This window comes from Protopterus annectens, chromosome 1.part1, assembly GCF_019279795.1.
Source record: "Protopterus annectens isolate FY-2018-M chromosome 1.part1, PAN1.0, whole genome shotgun sequence".
NCBI classification, from domain to species: Eukaryota; Metazoa; Chordata; order Ceratodontiformes; family Protopteridae; genus Protopterus; species Protopterus annectens.
The window spans coordinates 1,591,438,936-1,591,461,917 of record NC_056726.1 but is presented as its reverse complement, the minus strand read 5'-3'; the positions used below and the strand labels follow the sequence as shown (position 1 = coordinate 1,591,461,917).

Below are 22,982 nucleotides of genomic sequence, written 5' to 3'. Positions count from 1 at the left end.
TTAATCATAGCAATTAAAAATCTGGGAATCTAACTTTTTTAATACAGTGGAGTTCAGGTATGGCAAAGTCAGACAGTTAGAGTCTATTACTGTAAAAATATTAGCTCAGATCTGAGTCCACAGCGAAATCCAAAATAAATCCCGATTGCAGATTTCTTTACCTTGAAAGTATATAATTGCTCTTGCTACTTATACTAATACTGGCAATCAGGAACTTTAAAACTATGTAAAGTTCTAGGGAATAGAAATTGTAAATAGACAATTCTTACAGATTTAGTGTGTCAAATACATGTGATCCACTCAATTTGTATTCTGTGGAAAACATATTTTGAAATACGTAATATAATAATAGACCTAATATCCAAACCGGGGTGATCTTGTTAGATTTTGACTAATTATGCTTCAGTAAGAAAGTAAGTTTATTTATAGAGAACATTTAATCCTTATATATTTTAATTTGTTAATATTTAAATCCTAGATAAGTCCACAGGACTTAGCATGGAAGTGTCATCAAAAAGTGAAACCAGGTTTGACTTTTCTAAACTGAGTTTATAATTTGGAAGATTGGAGCATGTTTTGTTTCATAGATTCATAGAGTTTACATGGCTGGACCAGTCCATGGACTATAATCATCTTGCCAATATCTACCCTCATGACAGGTCAAGGCTTGGCTGAATTTATGACTGGTTATCACCTCATCAAAGGGCAGCCTCAAGCACTCTGGAAATGTCACATGATGAGGTGCTGTAAACAAATATTGACATCACTGACAAATGCAGTATACAGTTAAGATATTTAGGGGTCTATATCAGAATTGCAAACATTCACAATGTCGAATCTGACATTGTCGACATGTAAACAGTGAAACCGCAGAATATCGAAGAGGTAAACGGAAATCTCCGTAAAGGGAGATTTCCGTTTACTTCAATGTAGTGCGGTCTTGGAGTTGGAATATTTAAGTAGCGGGGGGTGTGGGAGGTGAAGGCGGGCTTGCCCCCCCTGCTTAAAGCAAATAGGTCTATTGTTTGACTTTTTGTGATGTTTTTATTAGGTGTTCGATGTTACTGGACTTCAACAATATGGTGTAGATCATATCGTATTTGAAGTTCAGTAACTTCGAGCATCTAATATAAACCCGATATTTATTAATCTATAAAAATGTATATTAGTTTCAGTTGATTAATACGTTGTTTATAACTAAAATATATCTACACTAATAAAGAAATCCATTCTTGAATATCATGTCCCAGCCATTAGGAAGAAGGCATACATACTTCCTCTTCATAAAGTAGGTCTTTTTGCTGACTTCTCCAATTTCAGATCGATTGCCATTATGTCACCATTGTATAAATTTAGGAAAAGTGTGTCCATTCTCAATGACTGAAATACATAACCATAAATGATCTTCTCTCCAGCACACAACATAGTTTTCATCCCAACCACAGCACCACTACTGCCCTACTGCACTTTGCTGATACTATTAATAAAAATAGAAATACTGGAAACCTAGTATCTTCCTTATGGCTAGACCTGTCCTAAGCATTCGGCATTGTCTCTCACCATAAACTATTACTAAAACTCTCCCCTTTGGGTCTCTCCCCTCCTCTCTCTACTGGCTTAACAGATAGATGTCAAGCAGTCAAATGGCAGCATGAGTGCCCCTCGTTTCTATCCATCACTGTAGGGTGTCACAAGGTGCCATACTTGGATCCCTCCTATTTAACAGATTTTAAATGATCTACATTTGGCTTCCAAACATGCCACTATTGTACAATATGAAGATGACTCTACATTCATCTGCATAGCCTGTTGCCTACAAAAACATCAAGAAATTACACAAGAATCCTTTATGTCCATAGAATCCTGGCTCAACAACTCACAACTAATACTGAACCCCAGAAAACAAAATGACTACTTTTAAAGCCTAAAATGTTTTCCCAAAGCAACGCTCTTGTCAAAATCACTTAATTAAATAACACCCTAATTGAACAGGTCCCTAGCACCATACTCTTAGGAGTCACCATTGATGACAGCATGAAAGTTGACCAACTCTTTAAACTGTTATAAAAAAGCACCTAAAGCTCAGCGTCTTATATAGAACAAAACCCTACCTAACAGAGAGAGCTAGACAAACAATAACTAATGCCTGCCTTCTACCTACCCTACTGTATGTTGCCCAAATTGTTTAGTTAACTACAAACTTCCACACAAACAAAGCTAAAGCGATGCTACAACAAAACAGCTGTCTTTGCTGAACATTGCCTCTTTGGAACTCATCACTGTTCTGACAAACAACTAAATGGACTGAACTCCCACATAACCTCCACTACTGTCAGCTACTACTAGCTTATACACTAACATACTACCCTGGTAAGTATCAGGCACTAAAAGGCATGCTTCAACACTACCACCCTACCATGGACTGAACTCCTACATCACCTCTACTATAGTCAGCTACTCCTAGCACATACTCTAACATGGTAAAGTGAACGAAAAAAAAAACAATAACCAAGTTAACATGCACAGGAACCTTGCCCAAGCAGTAGAAAGTTGCGTACACACAGGAACAGTTAACTTAATGCAATTTAATAAAAGTGTACTAGCGTTTTCGCCACAACCTCTGTCACAGCTTCTTCAGAGATAAAAACAAACAATCAAGGCAGTTACAAAAATTTAAAAAGAGGAGTGCAGGAAATGATGTAAAATTGTAACAGCATCCTAAAACAATCACGCGAGGTTTCCACATCAATACCTCACATTTACCATTCAATTAAATATTCACTATCCAATAGAATTATATTAAATAATTCAGTTACAGGTAAAAAAATATTTTTCTTACTAAAAAAAACTTTTAAAACCATAATGAATTGTTAACACAGTTTCAATGTTACCTGCTAGCATGTGTTTAAATCAGGAAAAACATACCTGAAAATTCAAAATGTATTGAAAATGTATAACTATCTATTAATTAATGAAATACAAAACAGGATATATGATCCTGGTAACTCTGACCCTAACATATAGTATAGTTACAGGAACTGGTATAGGTATTAAGTTAAGGTAAGTTAACTAACACATAAAAAGGGGTTACTGCTAAGCCTAAAGGTAAAGTTACTATATAAAAAGTACACTTGTATGCTAGACAGTAGTACATCATATATAGGTAGCCATTTAAAAAATTGTATGTATACTACCCTGAACAAGTGATACCTTCAATATCTATCTTAAGTAACTCCTAAGTTTCAAGACCGAAGAGATATTACAATTTTCATTGAGTCCTGGATGGCAGAAGGCGTCAAGCCTCAATTGACATTCCATTTCTCGGTTCTCAAGAATTAATAAGAAAGGCCCACCCCTTGTTTTTATTGGTACTTGATCTATAGCCGTAAAACAAAAGCTATGGCCTGGATTAGAATCAACATGTTTGGCGAGTGCATTTTCATGCTTTTTGTTTTTAATGGCATACATGTGTTCATAAACACGGTCACGGACTCAACGGTCCGTTTTGCCAATATAAAAAGCAGAACAGCAATCGCACTGGGCAACATAGATAATAGACCTACTTTCACAATTTAAAGGTAAATGAATGGAATATTTTCTATTCCTGATGACAAAAGTTTCACCCACTTTGATTTTATTACACCAATTGCAAAATCCACAGGGGTACATGCCTTTCCTTTTGTTAAATGTGTAGGAAGTTAAGTCTCTTTGTAACATTTCTTTGAGATTACTTCCTCTTTTAAACACAAATGAGGGAGACCAGCCTAATTTCTCCGCTAAAATTGAATTATTGGTTATAAAATGCCAATTTTTTCATATAATAGATAAAATGGTCTTAGAGTTTATACTGAAAGTTGTAACAAGGCTCAAAGAGAAGTCGCGTGTCTCTCTGACAGTAATTAGATCACAATTTGTATCAGGTCCTCCTCCCGAAGCAAATGTCGTTTCGGAATTAGGTAAACTGAAAAGAGGGGAATGTGGTTGACTCAATAGTGGTTTATAAAACCCATTGGTCCTTTTAATATCCACTTCTAGAATTAGTTAATTCAAGAGTTGTACAGGATAACCACGGTTGGTGAACATTTCCTTCAAAAGGGCACATTCAGACCGAAAGTCCAGAATTGTACTGCACATTCTCCCTGCTCTTACTAACTGGCCTTTTACTATGGACCGTTTTTGTTGGTATGGATGGTGACTAGAGTAATGAAGGAGGGAATTGCAATACGTGGGTTTCCTGTAAACTTTTGAAATATAAACTTTATTGTTTACATCCTTGACAAGTTTCACATCAAGGTAGTCAATCCCAAATGGAGAAAATTTGGATGTGAATTTTAAGAACTCTGTTGTTTCATTCAAGGAATTAACAAAAGCAGCTACGTCAAGGTTACTCCCTTTAAACATGAAAAACATGTCATCAAGGAATCGGGTATAATGTTTGACAAGACACATCAATTGAGGATCAGAATACAAAAAATTCTTCTCCCAAAAGCCCACGAAAAAGTTGGCAACACTAGCCCCACAGGGGGAGCCCATGGCAACCCCCTGTTTTTGAAGGAAAAACTCCTTATCAAAACTAAAAAAGTTAGATGTAAGGACTATTTCTAAAAGTTCGGTCACAAGATCCACTTCAACCTTCGGAGCCCCAAAATCAGATAGGAGAAGGCCAATCCATTCGGTAGCTTCCTGGTGTGGAATGGACGTGTATAAGTCCACCACATCGATTGTTAGAAAATTGCACTCGTTGTCAAATTGTAAGTTGTTAATACCTTCCAGGAAGGACCAAGAGTCCTTGCATACACTTGGAATAAATTTAATGTACTTTGATAAGATGTTATCAATGAGTTTAGCACAAGGGTACGTCATTGATGACCTGCCGTCTATAAGGGCTCTCATTGGTGGATTCTTGATGTCCTTGTGGATCTTGGGGATGCCGAACATCACAGGGATTTTGGGTAAAGTGATGTCAATGTAATTGTATGTGTCAATGTCAATTTTCCCCTCCAGAAAAAGGTCACGAAAATAACCCCTGATCCTATGGTGAGCTACATTAACTTCATTAATGGACGATTCAGTGTATGCAGGAGACGTCAATACAATCGACATCTTCTCTTTGTACATACAATCATCAAATATTACTAAACCACCGCCTTTATCAGGTTTGATAAGTCTTACCGATGATCGGCAAAGGTGGTCTAAAAGAAGTAGTTGCTCTTTGGTAGTGTTAAAGTCACTTCCGTTAGATGTCTTGTATGAATTTAGGAATTGATGCCTAAAATCAACTTCACATACACTCTCGAACAAGTGAAGTGAAGGATGTAGAGGAGGATTAAAGACACTAGATAGTTTCAAAACACCACTAGATGCGGGGAGCTCATTGTTAAATAATAATTTTAAATTAAGTTTACGGACAAAGCATTTGAGGTCAATAATGTCCTTTGAAATGTTACTGTGTCTACTAGGGACAAAAGTGTTCCCGTAAGCTAAGAGTTCAACCAATTCCTCATCCAAAAGAACCTCCAAGAAGTTGTAGATTTTAAAGTCACCTTTTTTATTTGTGATAACTACTGGATAAGGTTGGTCAACGTGGGAATGGGTCAAACCATTATCAACATCCATTTCTACACTCATTAGTACATTCGGACTCAGGCTTAATTGTTCCGGTTCCTCTTCCTGTTGGTGAAAGTACGGTTGTTGCGCTGGCCTAAAAAATTGTTATTATTACCTTTATTCCTATTTGTGTTATTATAACCAGTATTATTACTAGCCAGACCTTTTATTCTGTTACTATGTCTAGGCCCTACATCGGTGACTTCAAAGAAGTTGTCGTCAGTAGTGCCCATAGCCCCTACGAGGTCTTCCTCAGGCTCTGGTAAAACCGGATTGTCACTGGTAGGGGGTTGTCTAGTACTAGAATTAAGAAATCTGGGATATGCGTTGTCATTCTGATAAGCAAGCCTATCTCTGGCCAGTTTTTTAGTTTTATTAACTTTCAATTTAACCAACAGTGCGTCGATACTCGTCAGTATACGATTATAATCGTATCTGTATCAAGGGAAGTCCATATCACCTTTGATCTCATTGTCCAGAGAGTCAATTTCACCGATTAGTAAAGTAATATGATTGGCATAATGTTTAGTAATCAGTTCAAGAAGTTGGATACCCTGCTGTTGAAATAATCCTTTTAAATCATTAAAGAAAAGGGTATCCGCAATTAGACCGGAAGGTGAAAAATTATTTCGTAACCCTTTTGGAATTAAGTTGTCACTGATGCATTGTTTAAAATAAGCTGACTCTAGCTGTAATTCTTTCAGCTTGAGGAGTTTATTATCAAAAGATTTCAGTTTGTTAGCTATTCCCTCATTATTAAAATTGTCCTGTTCATTCCTATTGATACCAGATCCTTGTTGTGAAAAACAAAAAGTATCTGTGTTAATCATCCATTCTGTGAGATTAGGCACACCACCTGCACCGTAAACAGAACCAGAATGGACACCAGGAGCACCAACGCCAAAAGTTCCCGGTGTAGTATTAAAAACCCGAACATTGTTATTAAAAAAAGGTAAAAAAATATTTTTCTTACTAAACACATGCTAGTAGGTAACATTGAAACTGTGTTAACAATTCATTATGGTTTTAAAAATTTTTTAGTTAGAAAAATTTTTTTTTACCTGTAACTGAATTATTTAATATAATTCTATTGGATAGTGAATATTTAATTGAATGGTAAATGTGAGGTATTGATGTAGAAACCTCGCGTGATTGTTTTAGGATGCTGTTACAATTTTACATCATTTCCTGCATTCCTCTTTTTAAATTTTTTGTAACTGCCTTGATTGTTTGTTTTTATCTCTGAAGAAGCTGTGACAGAGGTTGTGGAGAAAACGCTAGTACACTTATATTAAATTGCGTTAAGTTAACTGTTCCTGTGTGTACGCAACTTTCTACTGCCTGGGCAAGGTTCCTGTGGATGTTAACCTACATACTCTAACATACTACCCTGATAAGTATCCTGCACTAAAAGGCTTGCTTCAGCTCTGCAACTCCAACAATAGTCTTTGCTCTAAAGATAAATTCATCCTCTCCATCATTAAAGCCCAAAATGTATCAGGAGCCTCCTTATACTCAAACTCTGTAGCCATCCTCTGTATTGATCTCCCACATGCTCTCAGGCTTTATGAAAACCAACAGATATTCAAAACAAATATAAGAGAACATCGTTCAACATCCTGGTTCTGTAGTTGTACATCTTCTGCTTTCTCTGCCTGTTCTACTATACCTCGACTTTCTCCTACTCTATTACCAACTATCAATCTGTCTTCACTCACCCCACCTTCTACCCATGCCTTTCTTATCTCTTTTACCACTCATTTCATTTGTATCTCAAATTGAATCAACCATTTGTTATCCACCCTTTGCAAATAACTTAGCACTCCTTATTGTGACATCTATCCGACTACTATAATTAGTATAAGAAGCCTTACTACTGTATGCATAGTTACTATCTTATCTATTTTGACATTGTAAAATTTATTTTAAATATATTCTGCCTTACATTTATGATATTATATTAGCTAAAAGATTTTGATTGTATTGCATGTACTGGTGTTTTTTTTTCATGGGCTAATACTAAAAAGGGGCCTTTGTGCCCAGCCAGACTTTTGCAATTAACAAATGAAAAATAAACAAATAAATAAATGCATCTAGATGAGAATATGTTTTGATTCTATTAAAAATAACAAAGAAAAACTGCATTGCTAAAAATCTTAAATAAAAATGTAGCTGACCACATCAAAATCTATGGGAAGATCAATAGCTAAGGTAAATAAAGCATATTTTTATTTAACTTTAAGAAGAAATAAACACTCTAATCCCAGTGTTTGATCACTATTTTATTTATGACACATGAAATGAGTGGCACGTAGAAATGACAAGAGGCAAACCTTCCTTGATTTGCTAATGTACTTGCCTGTAGCTCTATATCTATCTATCTATCTATCTATCTATCTATCTATCTATCTATCTATCTATGTATCTGTCTATCTATCTGTCTATCATTAGGTCAAGGTTGATAAGGGAAATCAGCCATAAAGTGGGAGCAATCAGTCTGTTAGGTTTATAACACAATATTGTTTTTGATTAAGTATTTAACTGAGATTATATATTGTCAAATGCAATTCTATAGCTTCAATAGAATTTTGCATAACTTATACATACTTTATAAAAAATCCACAGTGACTGTTGGGACATGGTGCTTTGTTCATTTTCAAATATTAATAAATGTATTATTTTCAAAATGAGTAAAGGGGAGTTTAAATAAACCTATTAACTTAGTAGATATCAAGGGGAATCTACAGCGACTGTTGGAACCTGAGACTTTGTTCATTTTGAAATATTAATAAATTACTTACTGTCAAAACAATTAAAAGGGGAGGGGTTAAATAAACCAATTCATTTAGTAGCTATCAAGGGGAAGGTTAAGTAGTTGTGAGTTTATTGCCTCATCAAGGAATTTGATATAGGGCAGCTATATACATTCTGAAAGAGATTATGAGCAATTTTTAAAATGCCCTTTGTTGTAGTACAGCTTTTGTCACATGTTGTAATCTCCAGCAGTTATTAGAGTTTCTTCTGCAAATGAAGGATGTTGAGTCCACCCTAAACATAACTCAACACTTTTTGCTTCAGGCCAAGACAAATTACATTTTCAGCTTGTATTGACCTCATTTTGCAATTCACACAAATGCTAATAAATACCATTATCACAATATGTGACAAATTATTTATATACTGCTTTTATTTTGCTGGCAAATTAATATCCCTTAGAGCTTTAAAATGTTTATAACAAATGGCTATGCCTATGAACATCATTTCAAATGACAGCCAGCAGATATCAGACTTTAGGTTGGTGGGAGTGGGTATGGAAAGAGGAGAGTTAGGAGTTTTGTTAAGTAGTAAAGTTATTGAAGTAATAAAATTGGAATTGAATTGAGTGGCTATACATTCAATAGTATTGGTAGTTGTTGGGACTGGATTAGTGGGTTTTCCAGGGTTAAGACGAGGTTGATTGCCAGAATTTTTGGGAATTTGTTTTGTATTTCAGTTGACATGATTGGAAATAGGTATTTTTGTATTGTTTAATTTGTTTTTTGGCTTGCTTTCTCAGTTGTTGGTAGGAGGTGAGATTGATATTACTTCTGTTATTCAAAAAAGAGTCCATGCTTTGTCCCTTAGCTTAAATAGCAGAATTGTTTCTTTTGATAACCATAGAAGTTGTTTGGCTTTGATATGAATTTTCCTGACTGGGGGAAGGTTATTGAGTATTTGCAGGAAAGCATTATTAAAATACTGTATTGCAAGGTCCAAATGCAGAGTTTTTAGATTTGCACATTTAATCTACTTTTCAGAAATCCCAGTCCATCTTTTTTGCAACACATGACTTACATATACAAAACAAATGTAAAGGCAATTTTTCTTTGGAATGTTGCTGAATACATTTTAGGTTCCTTTAAACAACATTGTACTGCATAGTAAACATAAACTGGTTGAGATGCAAGTTGATCATGAACACTGTGTTCATTTGTGCAAAAAATGCAGCACTTTATTAAACTTGCTAAGGTATTTACTTAAACTACAACAACCAAACACTCCTCATTATATTTAACTCATCCCATACCCTCATTTGACTTAATCTTCTATCCTAAGGTACTGCAGAAAGTTTGGAAAACTAGAAAAAAAGCAAGCTATTTACAACCTAAGTAGTAAAGAGAACATATAAACAACCTCAATGTACTCCTGTAGTCTGAACCCATATAACATACCAGTATCAACTTTTCTATCAGAGGAAATATAATAACAGTTAATAGAAACTTATGATTGTATCCTTGAAAGAACTCCATAAGTCAAGAATCATAAAATGAAAATAAAGTTCTACACATCAAGCACCTGAAATAGTGGTCAGTTCTCACTATCTTTATAGATTCATAGGTAAGTACTAGGCTAGCTCCCCTTGTAGTCCATTTTAAGCTTACCTACTTTCTCTTTTTTTGTGCTCAAAGTACCTTATCTCATTTGGCTATAGACTGGCCCTATTTATCCCATGGTCAATAATTATATATTACCCCTAATGAGAATAACTAGAGTTATATCATGGATAATTTGAGAGGACCCACGCATGGGATAAAGCATATGGGAACTGTCTTCATCCATTAGTAGTAAAGAGGGCAGGCTTAAAGTAATTTCTTTTGTTTCTCATCCATAAATCTAAGTTATGCTTGAATATGGGCAAGTATGAACTTTGTATTATGTAAAGAGGGAGTCTTTTCCATAGCAGCAGTATCCTCTGTGAGATATACATGTCACTCTAAACCATTTTGTTGATGTTGCAGAAGATATTTAAATCTATAGACTGACTATTTTTGATTATTAGTTTAGAATAACTTTAGTTATCTGACCATTGACAGCTTTAATGTTACAACTTGGCAGTGAATGCTGTAGAAGATCCTTAATTAGTATTAGTAGTGTATCTAGTGTCTTTAAATGTGTATAGAGCTTAAAAGCTGGATTCAAGATATAGCATGTCTTAGTACTATATATCTTCACATTAATTAAGTTGTCCTATATAAACAGGAGTCAAATCAAATTCTATAACAACTGCATTAACAAAAGGAGAACATTATCGTATTACCAGCACTAGTCCCAACACAGTACAGTTTAGGAACCTACAGGTAGACAATTGTTACTTGGCTGACTGTATAAAAGTGAAATGGGTTCCCAAGGGTCTTAGCTTATGGAAAATACCCCGCAGGACAAAGCCTTTTTCTGTGTTTCATGAAAAACTTTTTGAACCTTTCGATCATTGAATTAATGCATTTGTTAATTAAAGAAAAAAAATGCAAACTGTCCAACCTAGACTTTGAATAGAAATTTGGAAAAGGGTTTGTTATCTGACGTGTACAAAAAAGAATATGTGAGTGTGTTTAAGATGTTAGACAGTAATGGCATAAAATAAGGAGAGGAAACAAACAGTTCCTCAGAGATAAACAGGAATACAATGCAAAAACAGCATGACCTGCTCCAATAGCTTTTAGGGCTATCCCAACGCTCTCTCTCTCTCTTTGTAACCCTTCACAGCTTCCCTTCCACAAGAAGTCTGGCATTCCCAGACAGCAGTACCTCACTGTCAGCCTGAGTACTACTACTCTCCTCTGCCCTTGCCGTCACTCTGTCCAAGGGAACATCAGTACCCACAAGCAGCTGTGGCTCATCTTGAACCTCACTGCTACAGGGTAGCTCACTTTCTTTAGTAACCACCACACCAGTCCTGGCTTCAAGTCAGCTGTCTGTCTGGGCCCATCCCAGACTACCAGACCAACATGCTTGTCCCAAGCCTGACTGTGTGTCATTGTATGCACACAAGGTACTGCATTATCAAACTCATTCCCTATCAGGACATCTGCAGGGATATCCTCAAACGCACCTACATGCTGGCTTCCTTTTCCACCCTCCCAGTCAAGGTGATCCCTAGCTAAAGGTATTTGGAATGGGGTCCCTCCTAAAGCTCTGACTGGAGTAGACTGCCCAAGCAAGTAGTGCTACTTTTTAACCATCGCAGGCTTCAGAATGGTTAGGTCAGAGGCTGTGTCTCTCTTAGCAGTGACCTGTTTCCCATTTACTAAGTAACTTTAGTGGTAGTTTGGTGCCCTTGTTGTCTACAGACTACTTACCGCTGGCATTCTGTCATTCCCACTTACTGGCTCTCCCACATTTTGTTCCCCACCTTGCCTCCATGTACATCTATATACTACATGGCCCCACTGGTTGCATTTAAAACATTTAACCCTTAGTCCTGGCCATGTACCTGAACGAGTGGCTTCCTCTGCTACTGGTCGACTCTGTTGGGGTGGTTTAGGCTGCCCACCATGGGTTCCCTTAGACCAGGGGTCTCAAACTAAAGGGAGCATGAAGGCTGCAAATAACTTCAAGGATTTTTTTTTAGGGGGGGGGGGGGCTGCAAGTCCAAGTCATCCACAAACTATGTATTTTTTTAATTTCCAAAAAAAAAAGTTACAAAAAAAAATGGTTTGAAGCAACAGACCAACACTATTCTATTGTATTAGTTTCAGATATTCTAGTAATCTCACCTAAGTCTATGACAAAGAATTTGTTGTCCATGAAAATTATTGCCTTTCTTCATTTTGACTGCTTAGCTGACAATGTTTTGCAGAGACCAGGGTGTCAACATTAGGCTTTATGTCACGTGAAGCAGCTACTCGCGAAGTAGCTGTCAAGTGTTCATCAGCCAACCTTGACCAGAAAACAGATTTGATGAGCTTCATAGATGAAAAAAACTGTTCACAAATGTATGTAGTGCCAAACATTGCAAGGATTCGACTCATGTACTTATAAAAATCTGGAACACCAGCATCTATGTACTTCTGTTTCAGAACACTATCGCACTGAAGTTCCAACAACTCCATCTGGAATTCTTCAGAGACAGTGTCAACACCTATGGAAAAAGGAGTAGTAAAGATGGCAAATAGGGGTTCTAGTGCCTCTAAATCCTGAAACAGATGGTCAAATTCTGCTCATAATTTGATGACTGTGTGAATATTCTTTCAAGAACTGTTTTTTGACTGCACGGAGTGACTGTAAGGCTGAGCTAGGTTTATTCATCAGCTGTTTCGCCCACAGGGAAAGTTTACATCTGAAAGCCTTGACACTGTCATACATCCTCATTATCATCTGTTTTGTGCCCTGGAGCTTGAGGCTGAGTTCACTAAGGTGCTGTGTAATATCTCTTGCTCCCATCCTACATACATTTTTTAACTTTACTGCTCACTACAGCTAATTACATCTGCCAATAGTCTCTACTAACCATATAATTCCTGTAAGAAGTACATCTGTTCTACAAGATCCTTAATTTGTTAGTGAGGAATTTTTCAAGTATCAACTCCCTCAGTTACCTATTTTCTGCAACTGTTGTTACCAGGCATTTTTCTAACTCTCATGTAATAATTTTATATGTTTTTTTAATTTTTGTAATTTTATAATTTTTGTATGTTATGATGTTGTAATTTCATAATACTGTACTGCTTTGGAGCTTTTCTCCCCAGGACTCTATTGAAAAAGGGCTCCTCGTAGCCCAATGGACCATCCTGGCAAACAAACTGCACATAAATAAATAAATAAATAAATAAATAAACAAGTAAATAAATCTGTCAGAAAAGCAAGGTTAGATATGCAAAATGGATCACCTAGATGAGGAATTCCATTTTCTTTCATTGCCATGAAGACTGCTATTTCCTGTCGAAGTGCAAAGAATCTTTTCAGCACACTTCTCATACTTGGCCATTCTGATTTTGGTGTGATAGAGTAATTCTCCATATTTGGTATCAAGGTTAGACAGAAAGTTACTAACTGGCCATGAATTAAACCTCTTTCACGTATAAAATGAATCACCTTAGCAACAACATCCATGACTTCCTTCATTTGAAGACTTTTTCCCACACGCTTCCCAGTGCAGAATGCAGTGAATTACAATGAATGTGTCAGCGACAACACTGTTGAGCTTTGCATTCAGTAACCCAACAACACCAACTTTTTCAGAACACCTTGAGGGTACATCATCAGTTACTACCAAAACAAACTTATCCCATGGCAATTCTGACTTTTCTATACATTTTTCATATTCACCAAATCTGTCATGTCCTGTGGTTGTGCCTTTCAAAGGCAACAGGTCTAGTAATTCTTCCATAATATTCAAGTTCTTGTCCACACCTCAAATGAACAGAGCACAATATGTGGTATCTGTTATGCCAGTGTTCTCGTCAAGGGTAACTGAAAAAGCTTCAAACTGTTTTCCAGCTGCAAGTAGCTGCTGGTGTACATTACTGGCCAATTCAGTAATTCTGCTGCCCACTGTATTTGCAGACAAACTTATACCTTCAAACAATTTCTTCTTGCCTGGCAAAGAATTTCACTTGCTTTTATGAAGCAGTCTTTAATGAAATGGTCTTCAGTAAAGGGACAGGACAACTTCGTGATCATTTCACTGATAACAAAGCTTGCTCGTACTTAGTCTTTGCTCATTTTGTTAAAAGTTTTAAAGAAGTTTCGCTGCTTAGCAAAGGCTGATTTTAGATGATGAACTTTCTCTTCCCTCATTTCGCCTGTAATCACATCATATTCGTTACCATACGTAGCTTCATAATGTCTCTGTACATTGTATTCCTTTGGAATGGAAACAGATTGATAGCAGATAAGGCATTTGCTATGACTATTCAACTCCGTGAAAAAATATAATTTTTCCCACTTCTCTTGGAAAACACACTTTTCATCTACAATCTTTCGTTTCTTGGATGACGACATTACTAATACTCACTTATAATACTAGTCTGCAATATAAAAAAAAACATACAAAGAAAAGTATATTGATTCCCACATTTTCTCATACTGAAACAAGCACTTCCTTAGTAACAGATGATGACCACAAATTATAAATAAGTATTCTCTCTCTCTCTCTCAATTCTGTTCCTGCCACAAAATAACCTGCAAATGCTTTATAATTTTGAATTGATATTACAAACTTTTGTAAGGCTCACATATACACACATGTACACACAATGATATTTGGGTAATTAACCCACACTATCCTGAGATCCTTAAGACAGCCACGTAAACCACCACGTACAAAGATATCCAGCAGTTGGTGCAGATTGCAGAGATAACAGGCATCTACTAAGTCAGACATTCCTGGCAATCAAATGTCAATAAATAAGTTAATAAATTCCTATCCCACAGATTTCAGGTTGCTGTACCCATTTTACTCCATCACTCACGCATTTGTGAATCCTGAGTGGTACAAGGGGATATCAGTTATGTAGGGTTCTCTGTACCGGGAGTCTTCTGTGTAAGCAATAGTTTATGATGCAATAACTCCAGGGCTCGGTCCATATTCCTGAATTGTGTACTTTTTTCTAATTCACAGTCCACTATCAATGCTGCCCACACATCCCTTGTTAAATGTAATGCTTTGCCTTTCATACCTGAGTTGCAATCTACGAACTTGCCCACAACCGTCCCATCAGTAGTTTATCAAAGTATGCACAAGCATTTCACTGGCACAAAATAATTATTTCCCCCAGCAACCCCTTCAGTACCTTTCTCAAGCCTGCACAAGCACCAAAATGAAACAATTTCCCTAGCAATCCCTTCATCAACATGTGTAAGTATGCACATGCAGTAAAATATGACATTTTATTTTGTCCTGCGATCACTTAGATGTTTGTCCAAGCATGCACATGCATCAAAATGAAATAATCTTCCCCACCAATCCCTTCACCAACATGTCAATGTATGCACAAGCACTAAATTTACTAAACTGACACATTTTATTTTGCCCAGCAATCACATCAGCAGTTTATCAAGTATGCGCCAGCACCAAAATGAAACATTTCCCCACTGATGTGTTCAGATACGCACCAGTACTGAAAGGAAACAGTTTCCCCACCAATCCCTGCATCAGCATGCCTAAGTATACACAAGCACAAGTGGGTTGCAGGCATGCATCAATAAGGGTTTCCAAACAGCTTTGCATACCTCTCAGTTGTACAGATTTTTTCAGAATGTCCAGATTTTTGGCTCATATTGTTGGCCTGTTCCTCACAAAATGTATGGTTTTCCAGCAAATCACTGGAATGAACTGAAAACGAAGTCAATAAATAATGATATATATTTGAGTTTCAGACTTCAAATAATTCAGAAAATGTATGTTAAATCAAATCATGTTAGTCTAGCAACTTTCTAAGCTTATGAGAGAAATATTTAAAATATGTCCCTATTTTTGGGTCATTGTCCCCCCATTTTGTCACTCTTTGACCAGATTTCTTGCATTAAGAGGTAGAGAGGCATGCTTAAGTTCCACCACCCCTTCAGGTTCCCATGCTGTCCCCGCTTCCATATGTTTGTGCATTGTGGCCGAACCACAGTTCATCATTGGAAAGTCAGGGAAGCAGTACATATGCTGTATGTAGTGTTTCCCTGACTTTCCAATGATGAACTGTGATTAAAGACTTAATCCTAATAATACCGAGAAATGTAGGATTTAACAGTTTGGTATGAAAATAAAAGGATGCTTGACTACACACAAAATCATTCTATTCAAAAACTGTGATGAACAGCTTAGCTCTTATTTATGATGACCCAGTACCCACTTTTCTTTTTGCTTTACTTGATTTCAGAATCTCCCAAAAACACTCTATCTTTGGTAAAATAAAGAGAATCTGCTTGCAGCCCAGGGCACCAAAAGCAGATCTCTCTCAACAGTATGTTGGCTGGTTTGGTGCCCTGAAAACAACTAGAAAAGTAATAACAAAGCAGCTTACCTCAGGAACACTCCACTCACACGGTCTGAGCATTAGTCTGCTGTGAATGGATGATCAGATAAGACCCACAGGGCAGCTCCACTACTCTATGCATGGAAAGGAATTGACCAAATGCACCTAATTCAAGAGAGAGATGCCATTGGAGGAGGAAAGAAGCACCTGACTGCAACCTCCAATCACATCTCCACTGTATTAGGCACATTTGGTGATGCACACAACCCAGGACGTACCTCATACTGAGAAAAGTCGTACTGGGGAAAAAAATACTACCAGACAACTAGATCCTCAGTAAGTAATTGCAGGCCACAGAAAACTACATTGAGGGCCGCATGCAGCCCATGAGCCACGTGTTTGAGACCCCTACCTTTGACCCATGGGCAGCACTGGGTATCCCTTTCCTGTGCAGTGATGCCCTGCTTGCTAGGTATAGGTCTTCCTTCTTCCCCAACTCATCTGCACTGTTGCATTGCCTCTCTACTAACTAGAGTCTCATTTCCTCAGGGAAAGTGCCAATGGCTTGGTCCCTCTGTCAGCCTTTCAGAAGTGGTGACCTGACACCCACTCAGCCACCTATGAAAATAAGTGCTTAACTCAGCAATATATTCACACACACTTTCATCTGCTTTGCGCCTATGCTCATGAAACCTTTTCCTGTATGCTTCAGGTGTTAACTTAAAGCACTCTAACAGACAATTTTTAACAGTATTATAATTTAAGCAATCAGTATCAGACAATTTAGAAACAGCAGTTACAACTTTACCATGGAATAAGGGGGTCAGAAACTGTACCCAGAGCCCTTGGTCAGCATTATACTACTTACATACCCTTTCAAACATATAAATAAAACTGTCAAAATTATCACCCTCTGTAAATTGTGGAATAAATTTACCGACCTTTGTTGCTTTTGGGGTTCGGTTACTCCCTTCCCCGTTACCTCCATGACCCTAGCAAAGAGTCAGCATCTCCTTCTCATGTTGCTTCTGCCTCTCATTCACCTCAGCTTCCAGATGTCTCAGTTTTTCTGCTGATTCTATTTCCAAACATTTGGCCTCCAATTCTAGTCTCTAACTCCAGATTGATCTTTAAGTTTTCTGTGTAAAGGTCGAACTGTCCATTTTCTGAGTAGTATCTCCCCAAGGCCAGTCTGATTGTCCTCCTGGTTGATGGACTGTGATGCAGTTTTGACTAGGGCCACAATCATCTCTGCTTTAGTCAGGTTTATATGCCCCAGTCCTTTGTCTTGGCACATCTCAGCCAACTGACTCCTTGTCAGCTTGTCATCCTCCTCTGCTGACATCCTTGCTTGCTCTCCCTGACTAACTAAGCTAACAAAAAAAATAAATAAATAAAACTATAGTGATATGAAACTCTGAATGTTCACTATGTGGCTGATTGAGAGTACAAACACCTTCCTTAGTGACCACTGTTTACAGGCTACAGGAGTTCAATATCCACACCACTGAATCCTAATATGTGGATATTCCACCACTGCCAACCAATTAATATGTGACACCCCACCATTGGCTCAGTAGTCCAGGAGCTTCATTCCTCACCACTGGCAACAGTGGGTGATATTCACTGAGAAGATGACAAGTACACACACAGTATTTCCAGATGCAGCTCTCTACATCAAGTGCCATTTCCCTTAAGAGGATACAGAGACCACAATAAATCCGGGGCTGGTTTCTCCCTCTTTCTCCAGATCCCCAGTAAGGCTGTCCACTTCCAAAGCTATAGAGTTGAGAACTCAGCTGAGTAGATAAGCCAAGACTTCCAGCACCTTCTCTGTCTAACCAGTGCTTTGTGTCCCTGCCCAAGTAGCTGACACACACACACTCTTTGAGATTTGATTTATACCCAAACATACAGACACCTGGGAAATGCTGGCACCGATTTTCTAGGTATTCTCCCATTTGCCCAGACTACAAGGTAGTTATTACTGCCACCAGCCAATTCTTTGTCAGCTACTTTAAGACCTTTAACAAAGGGTGTCCAATCTTACTGTGTAACGTTACTATTAATCCAAATGGTAGTTTGACCAAGAGCAAGGCTATTAAGGGTTGGGAGGGTGGCCTAATGGTTAAGGTGTTTGCCTTACAAACACAAGGTGCAGGGTTTGAGTCTCACAAGGGATAATTGGCTAGGCTTAAAATGGCTCACAAGGGCAGTTAGCTTAGTACTAATCTATGAACCTATGAAGAGTACCACAGTGTCACCAAATACATATATAAGTGCTCTCAGAACATAAATATGTCTCTAACAGATCAGCCACAATGAAAGGTTTAAATATATTTAATAATAAATAATAAAAGTACAAGAAAATACTCTGTAAATAATCACAGTTACATCAGAGTTCAAAATCACAGAAAATACTTAAAACAACTTTGCAGGACAGTTTCAAATAAATAAAGAAAACATCTAAGCTATACTTCACTATATTCCTGTCTGAATCTAAGAGAAATTACTGTACCCTACTTAACTTACTTACAGAGCCAGGCAAGACAGATGTGGTGAGTGGATGTTCTTGTCAGGTCAAAGACAAAATACAGAATACTTTGTCTCTCTCAGAGAGTTCTTAAATTAATATCTCAAATGTTACTGCTGGGTTAGCTTGCAGGATGACATAACTTCTTGTCATCTGACTTTAGTTCCCAAGCTTAACCCCTATTGCAAGAAACTGTCAGCCTTTAGCATCTAGCTGTGAAAAATACATAGCCCTTAGATCTTTGCAGCTGCTGGAAGACATAAAACAATAAAACACTTATAAGACCATGCAGAAGGCTCCCTAGTTTTAGGCATCCTGTCTCCTTGCTGCATCTAAACCATCTTTTATGATGCCATTATAAAATTATTTAATTTCAACTATTTTTCTGAAGTTTTGTTAAAATATATACTTTTACATGTTTACAATAGTTTATGTACATTTCTGTTCTCTTTCAGTAGGATACATGGTGGACACATCTCTAAGCTGAGTACTCTGCAACATATCTCTTCAGCACACATCTGTACAAACCATCTTATATGACATAAAGTTCTAATACATTCGTAAAACAAGCATATGAATCATGTTGATATTCACAAATGATGCATAACCATTTACAAAACTCCAGATAGCTGGGCTGGCAGTATCTCTTTTTGTCACAATCAGGTTAGGTCCATGTGTTACAGCTGTTAAAGGGCATATATTGACAATTTAACAAAAGTGGAACATTCGTTATTAGTTACCATCATAAAAGATAAGTCTATATCTTTTATGAAGCCAGACAAGGGAGAGGGGTAATGCTCATGGACTATGAGGATTATTCGTGTAAAATGTTTGACATCCTTAATGACGTGGAAGTATAAACAAGAGTATCAAAGAATGAAGTTAATATATCATATAAGAAAATTGACTATTATTTGATAGATATGATGTACCAGCATCTCATTTCTGTTGACCCCTCGATTTTGTAAGGATTGAAAAGCATGTGATCCCTTCTATTTTTGGGACACCGAAGATCCACAAGGATAGCACAAATCCCCCCTCAGGCCAATAGTAGCTGCATATCAGTCCAGAACCAAATTTCTGGCTGAATATGTGGACACAAAGTGTAAAAATATTCTTAGTGTTTTTTACCATGTGCTACGTGATTGGTGGCATTTATTGGAGAAACTTGACCATCTTGAATTTGACAGAAAGATTTTATTTGTGACTATAGATACTATCACTTTATTTTCAGTTATAATGCATACTGATTATTTACCGAAATGTTGACTGATACAACTTCCCTGGACCACCAGTAAATAGCTGTTGTTGGTGAGTTCATGGATATGGTCTTTAAGAACAATTTTGCATTTTTGGAGGGGCAGTTTTTCCATCAAACGACGGGAGTGGCTATGGGAAACAAATGTGCCCCCATTTTTACCAATACAGTTTTGACAGCATGAGAAAAAATGTTGTATTAAACACCCCCTTTGTCAGCAAGATTTTAGCATACTATAGGTTTTTAGGTGAAATGCTTGTGTTATGGCATGGGAACAAACATCAGAAAGCAGAATTTGTTACGCATTTGGAAAGTACCACAAGTTATTTATGTTTCGCCTATCAAAATCTATTGAAGCCATTAATTACTTGAATGTCCCCATATACAAGGACCTATTTCAGAAGAGGTTCTGTTCTACTATTTTTAGGAAAGCCACATTCTCCAATTCATATTTGCATTATAGTAGCTGTCATTGTATATTTCAGAAAAAAAAGTATTGTTAAGGGACAGATGTCTGTCCAGATTAATTACTGAGGACAGCCACTTTGAAATAGAAACCAACATTTGGGGAATGCAGGTGGTTGGTGTGACAGAGCAAGATGCAGGTGGTTGGTGTGACAGAGCAAGATGCAGAGGACAGGAAGAAATGGAAACAGGTGATTCGCTGTGGCGACCCCTAACTGGGAAAAGCCAAAAGAAGAAGAAGAAAGAAGAAGGTTAGAATGCTTTTGGAGAGAGACTACCCACAGGACCTTTTATACAACCTAAAAGAGTTTATTTTCCAGGTAGGGGTTATCACTATGCCCCCATTTTTGGGAAAGCATTTAACCTCTACAGCTACTCAAGTGAATTTAAGGCAAGAAGGAGTAGATTCTAGAAGGGGAGCACTAGTTATCCCATACAATAGGGATGTCTATAAAATTAGAAGTACTATAACATTTAATTGGAATCTAATTTTTACTGAAAAATTGAAGCTCAGAATGGTAAAACCCCTCTATTTACTTATAGTAGTAGCAAGAATATAAATGAACTATTAGAATCAGAGTTTTCCAATACTAATGACGGTTACAGGTCTAGAATGTTTAAATGTGGTATGTGTTTTATTTGCAGATACGTTAATGATGGTCCTTACAGTGTTGTTAAAAGCTGTGTTCGAACCATTAGTTGTCCAGGGCACGTTAATTGTAACACCATAGGAGTAGTATACCTGTCAACATGTGCTTCCTGTACTGCCTTTTATGGCACAATGGGGGGTGTGGTGGGTGAAGCCCCCCGCACCTATTTTCGGTTAAAATGTGTAGTTTTTCTTGTATTTTCATGCTTTTAAACAAAAATAGGTGGGGGGCTGTGCCCCCCACCCCTAACTATATATATCAACTCCAGGGTCACACAACATTGGGGGGGGGCAAATCCCTAAGTACCTTGAATACTGGTTGTCGACCAAATGAGTTATTGACCAAATGAATGTCGATCAAATGGTCCGTCGATCTTCTGAAGTAGACCCAGATATATATATATATATATATATATATATATGTGTGTGTGTGTGTGTGTGTGTGTGTGTGTGTGTGTGTGTGTGTGTGTGTGTGTGTGCGCATGTGTATATTTAATTCTCAGCATCACAGCACTTCACATCATTTTGGCTGATTTTTTTTCCCTTTGTGCAAATAAGATCTTATAATGTTTATTTGCCATCTGTGTTTTGTTTCAGGCTCTGGTTCACAACTAGGGATTCCATAAATACACATGTGCAGCTGTCTGGTAAGTACCACTTTGTTTAGATATTTAAGGCTTCTTTTCTCTACTTTTACTGTGAAAAAAAAACTTATTTCAATAACCTTATTTCATCATATTTTCTTCATTTCAGGTCCAAGGAGATTGAGCCACACCCCTCACCCTCTTAGCCGTCTAATTTTGGTCTTGGTCAATACACATCAGACCTATTTCCCTTAATACATAAAAAACAATAGTTACTACTGTTTTGCTAAACTGTTGGAATCTCTCTGGATATTTTATGCACTTTCTGCTGGGCTCTGTTGTTATGTTCTTATATAAATATTACACATATTGCTTTAATACCGTTTCACATTCATTTTGTAAACTGCTTGAAGATTACCTGTTTTATTTGTAATTTTTACATCATTGGCCATGCACTTATGTGACAATCATTGTGGACTGACATGATGTATTTGAATGTTTTCATGTTTGTTTCTGCCTTTCTCTATCTAGTTTTTTTCTGAAAAGTGTCCTCAGAACAGTTCAAGTAACCAGGTAACAAACAGTCAAATACGTTTTCATTTCCAGCTTGATGGCTTTCTTCATTATCCAAAAAAGAAAAGGTCCCATCTCATAAAATTAGGCCATAAAACCAAAATCACAGTTCCTTACAAGCAAATTTTGGCTACAATACGGGAAAACAAATCCAATTTCTTGCTATTCAGGAAACACAGGAAAAATAGCAGTATGAAACCCTCATTGTATACTTACAAAAGGACCTCTGTCTTGTATATCCCTTGTTAAGGTCAGACTGGTTCACTTGAGGAAAGAGAGTTATGCCTTTTTAGCTAAAGCTTTCTGTAACATTAACATGCATTAAGAATTTATTTTTATTATGTATCTTATCCTTTTGATTTCCATGCTCACAGTCACTAAATTCTATTTTTATTTATTTATAATGGTGTCAAGGACAGCCACTCAGTGGTGTAAACTTGGACGCATTCAGTAATGTTGTCAAAAGTGGGCAAGGGTATCTTTCTATGCTAAATTTTTTGAGGACCCTGCCTCCTTTGACATATTCCAGGGACCCATGCTAATGTTAGGAGGGGTCTATTTGCCATTATTGGCCAATGTGTGCCTA

General features: G+C 37.2%; 1 long non-coding RNA gene across 1 annotated transcript in view; it reads left to right on the top strand.

Moving 5' to 3' along the window:
- The window catches only part of LOC122813978, a 29,189-nt gene extending 6,988 nt beyond the window's left edge, over nucleotides 1-22,201 (top strand). The window contains exons 2-3 of the long non-coding RNA XR_006366753.1: nucleotides 21,837-21,886; nucleotides 21,993-22,201. This is a non-coding gene — a long non-coding RNA (uncharacterized LOC122813978). The remainder of the gene's footprint in view (nucleotides 1-21,836; nucleotides 21,887-21,992) is intronic.
- The last annotated feature ends 781 nt before the right edge of the window (nucleotides 22,202-22,982 follow it).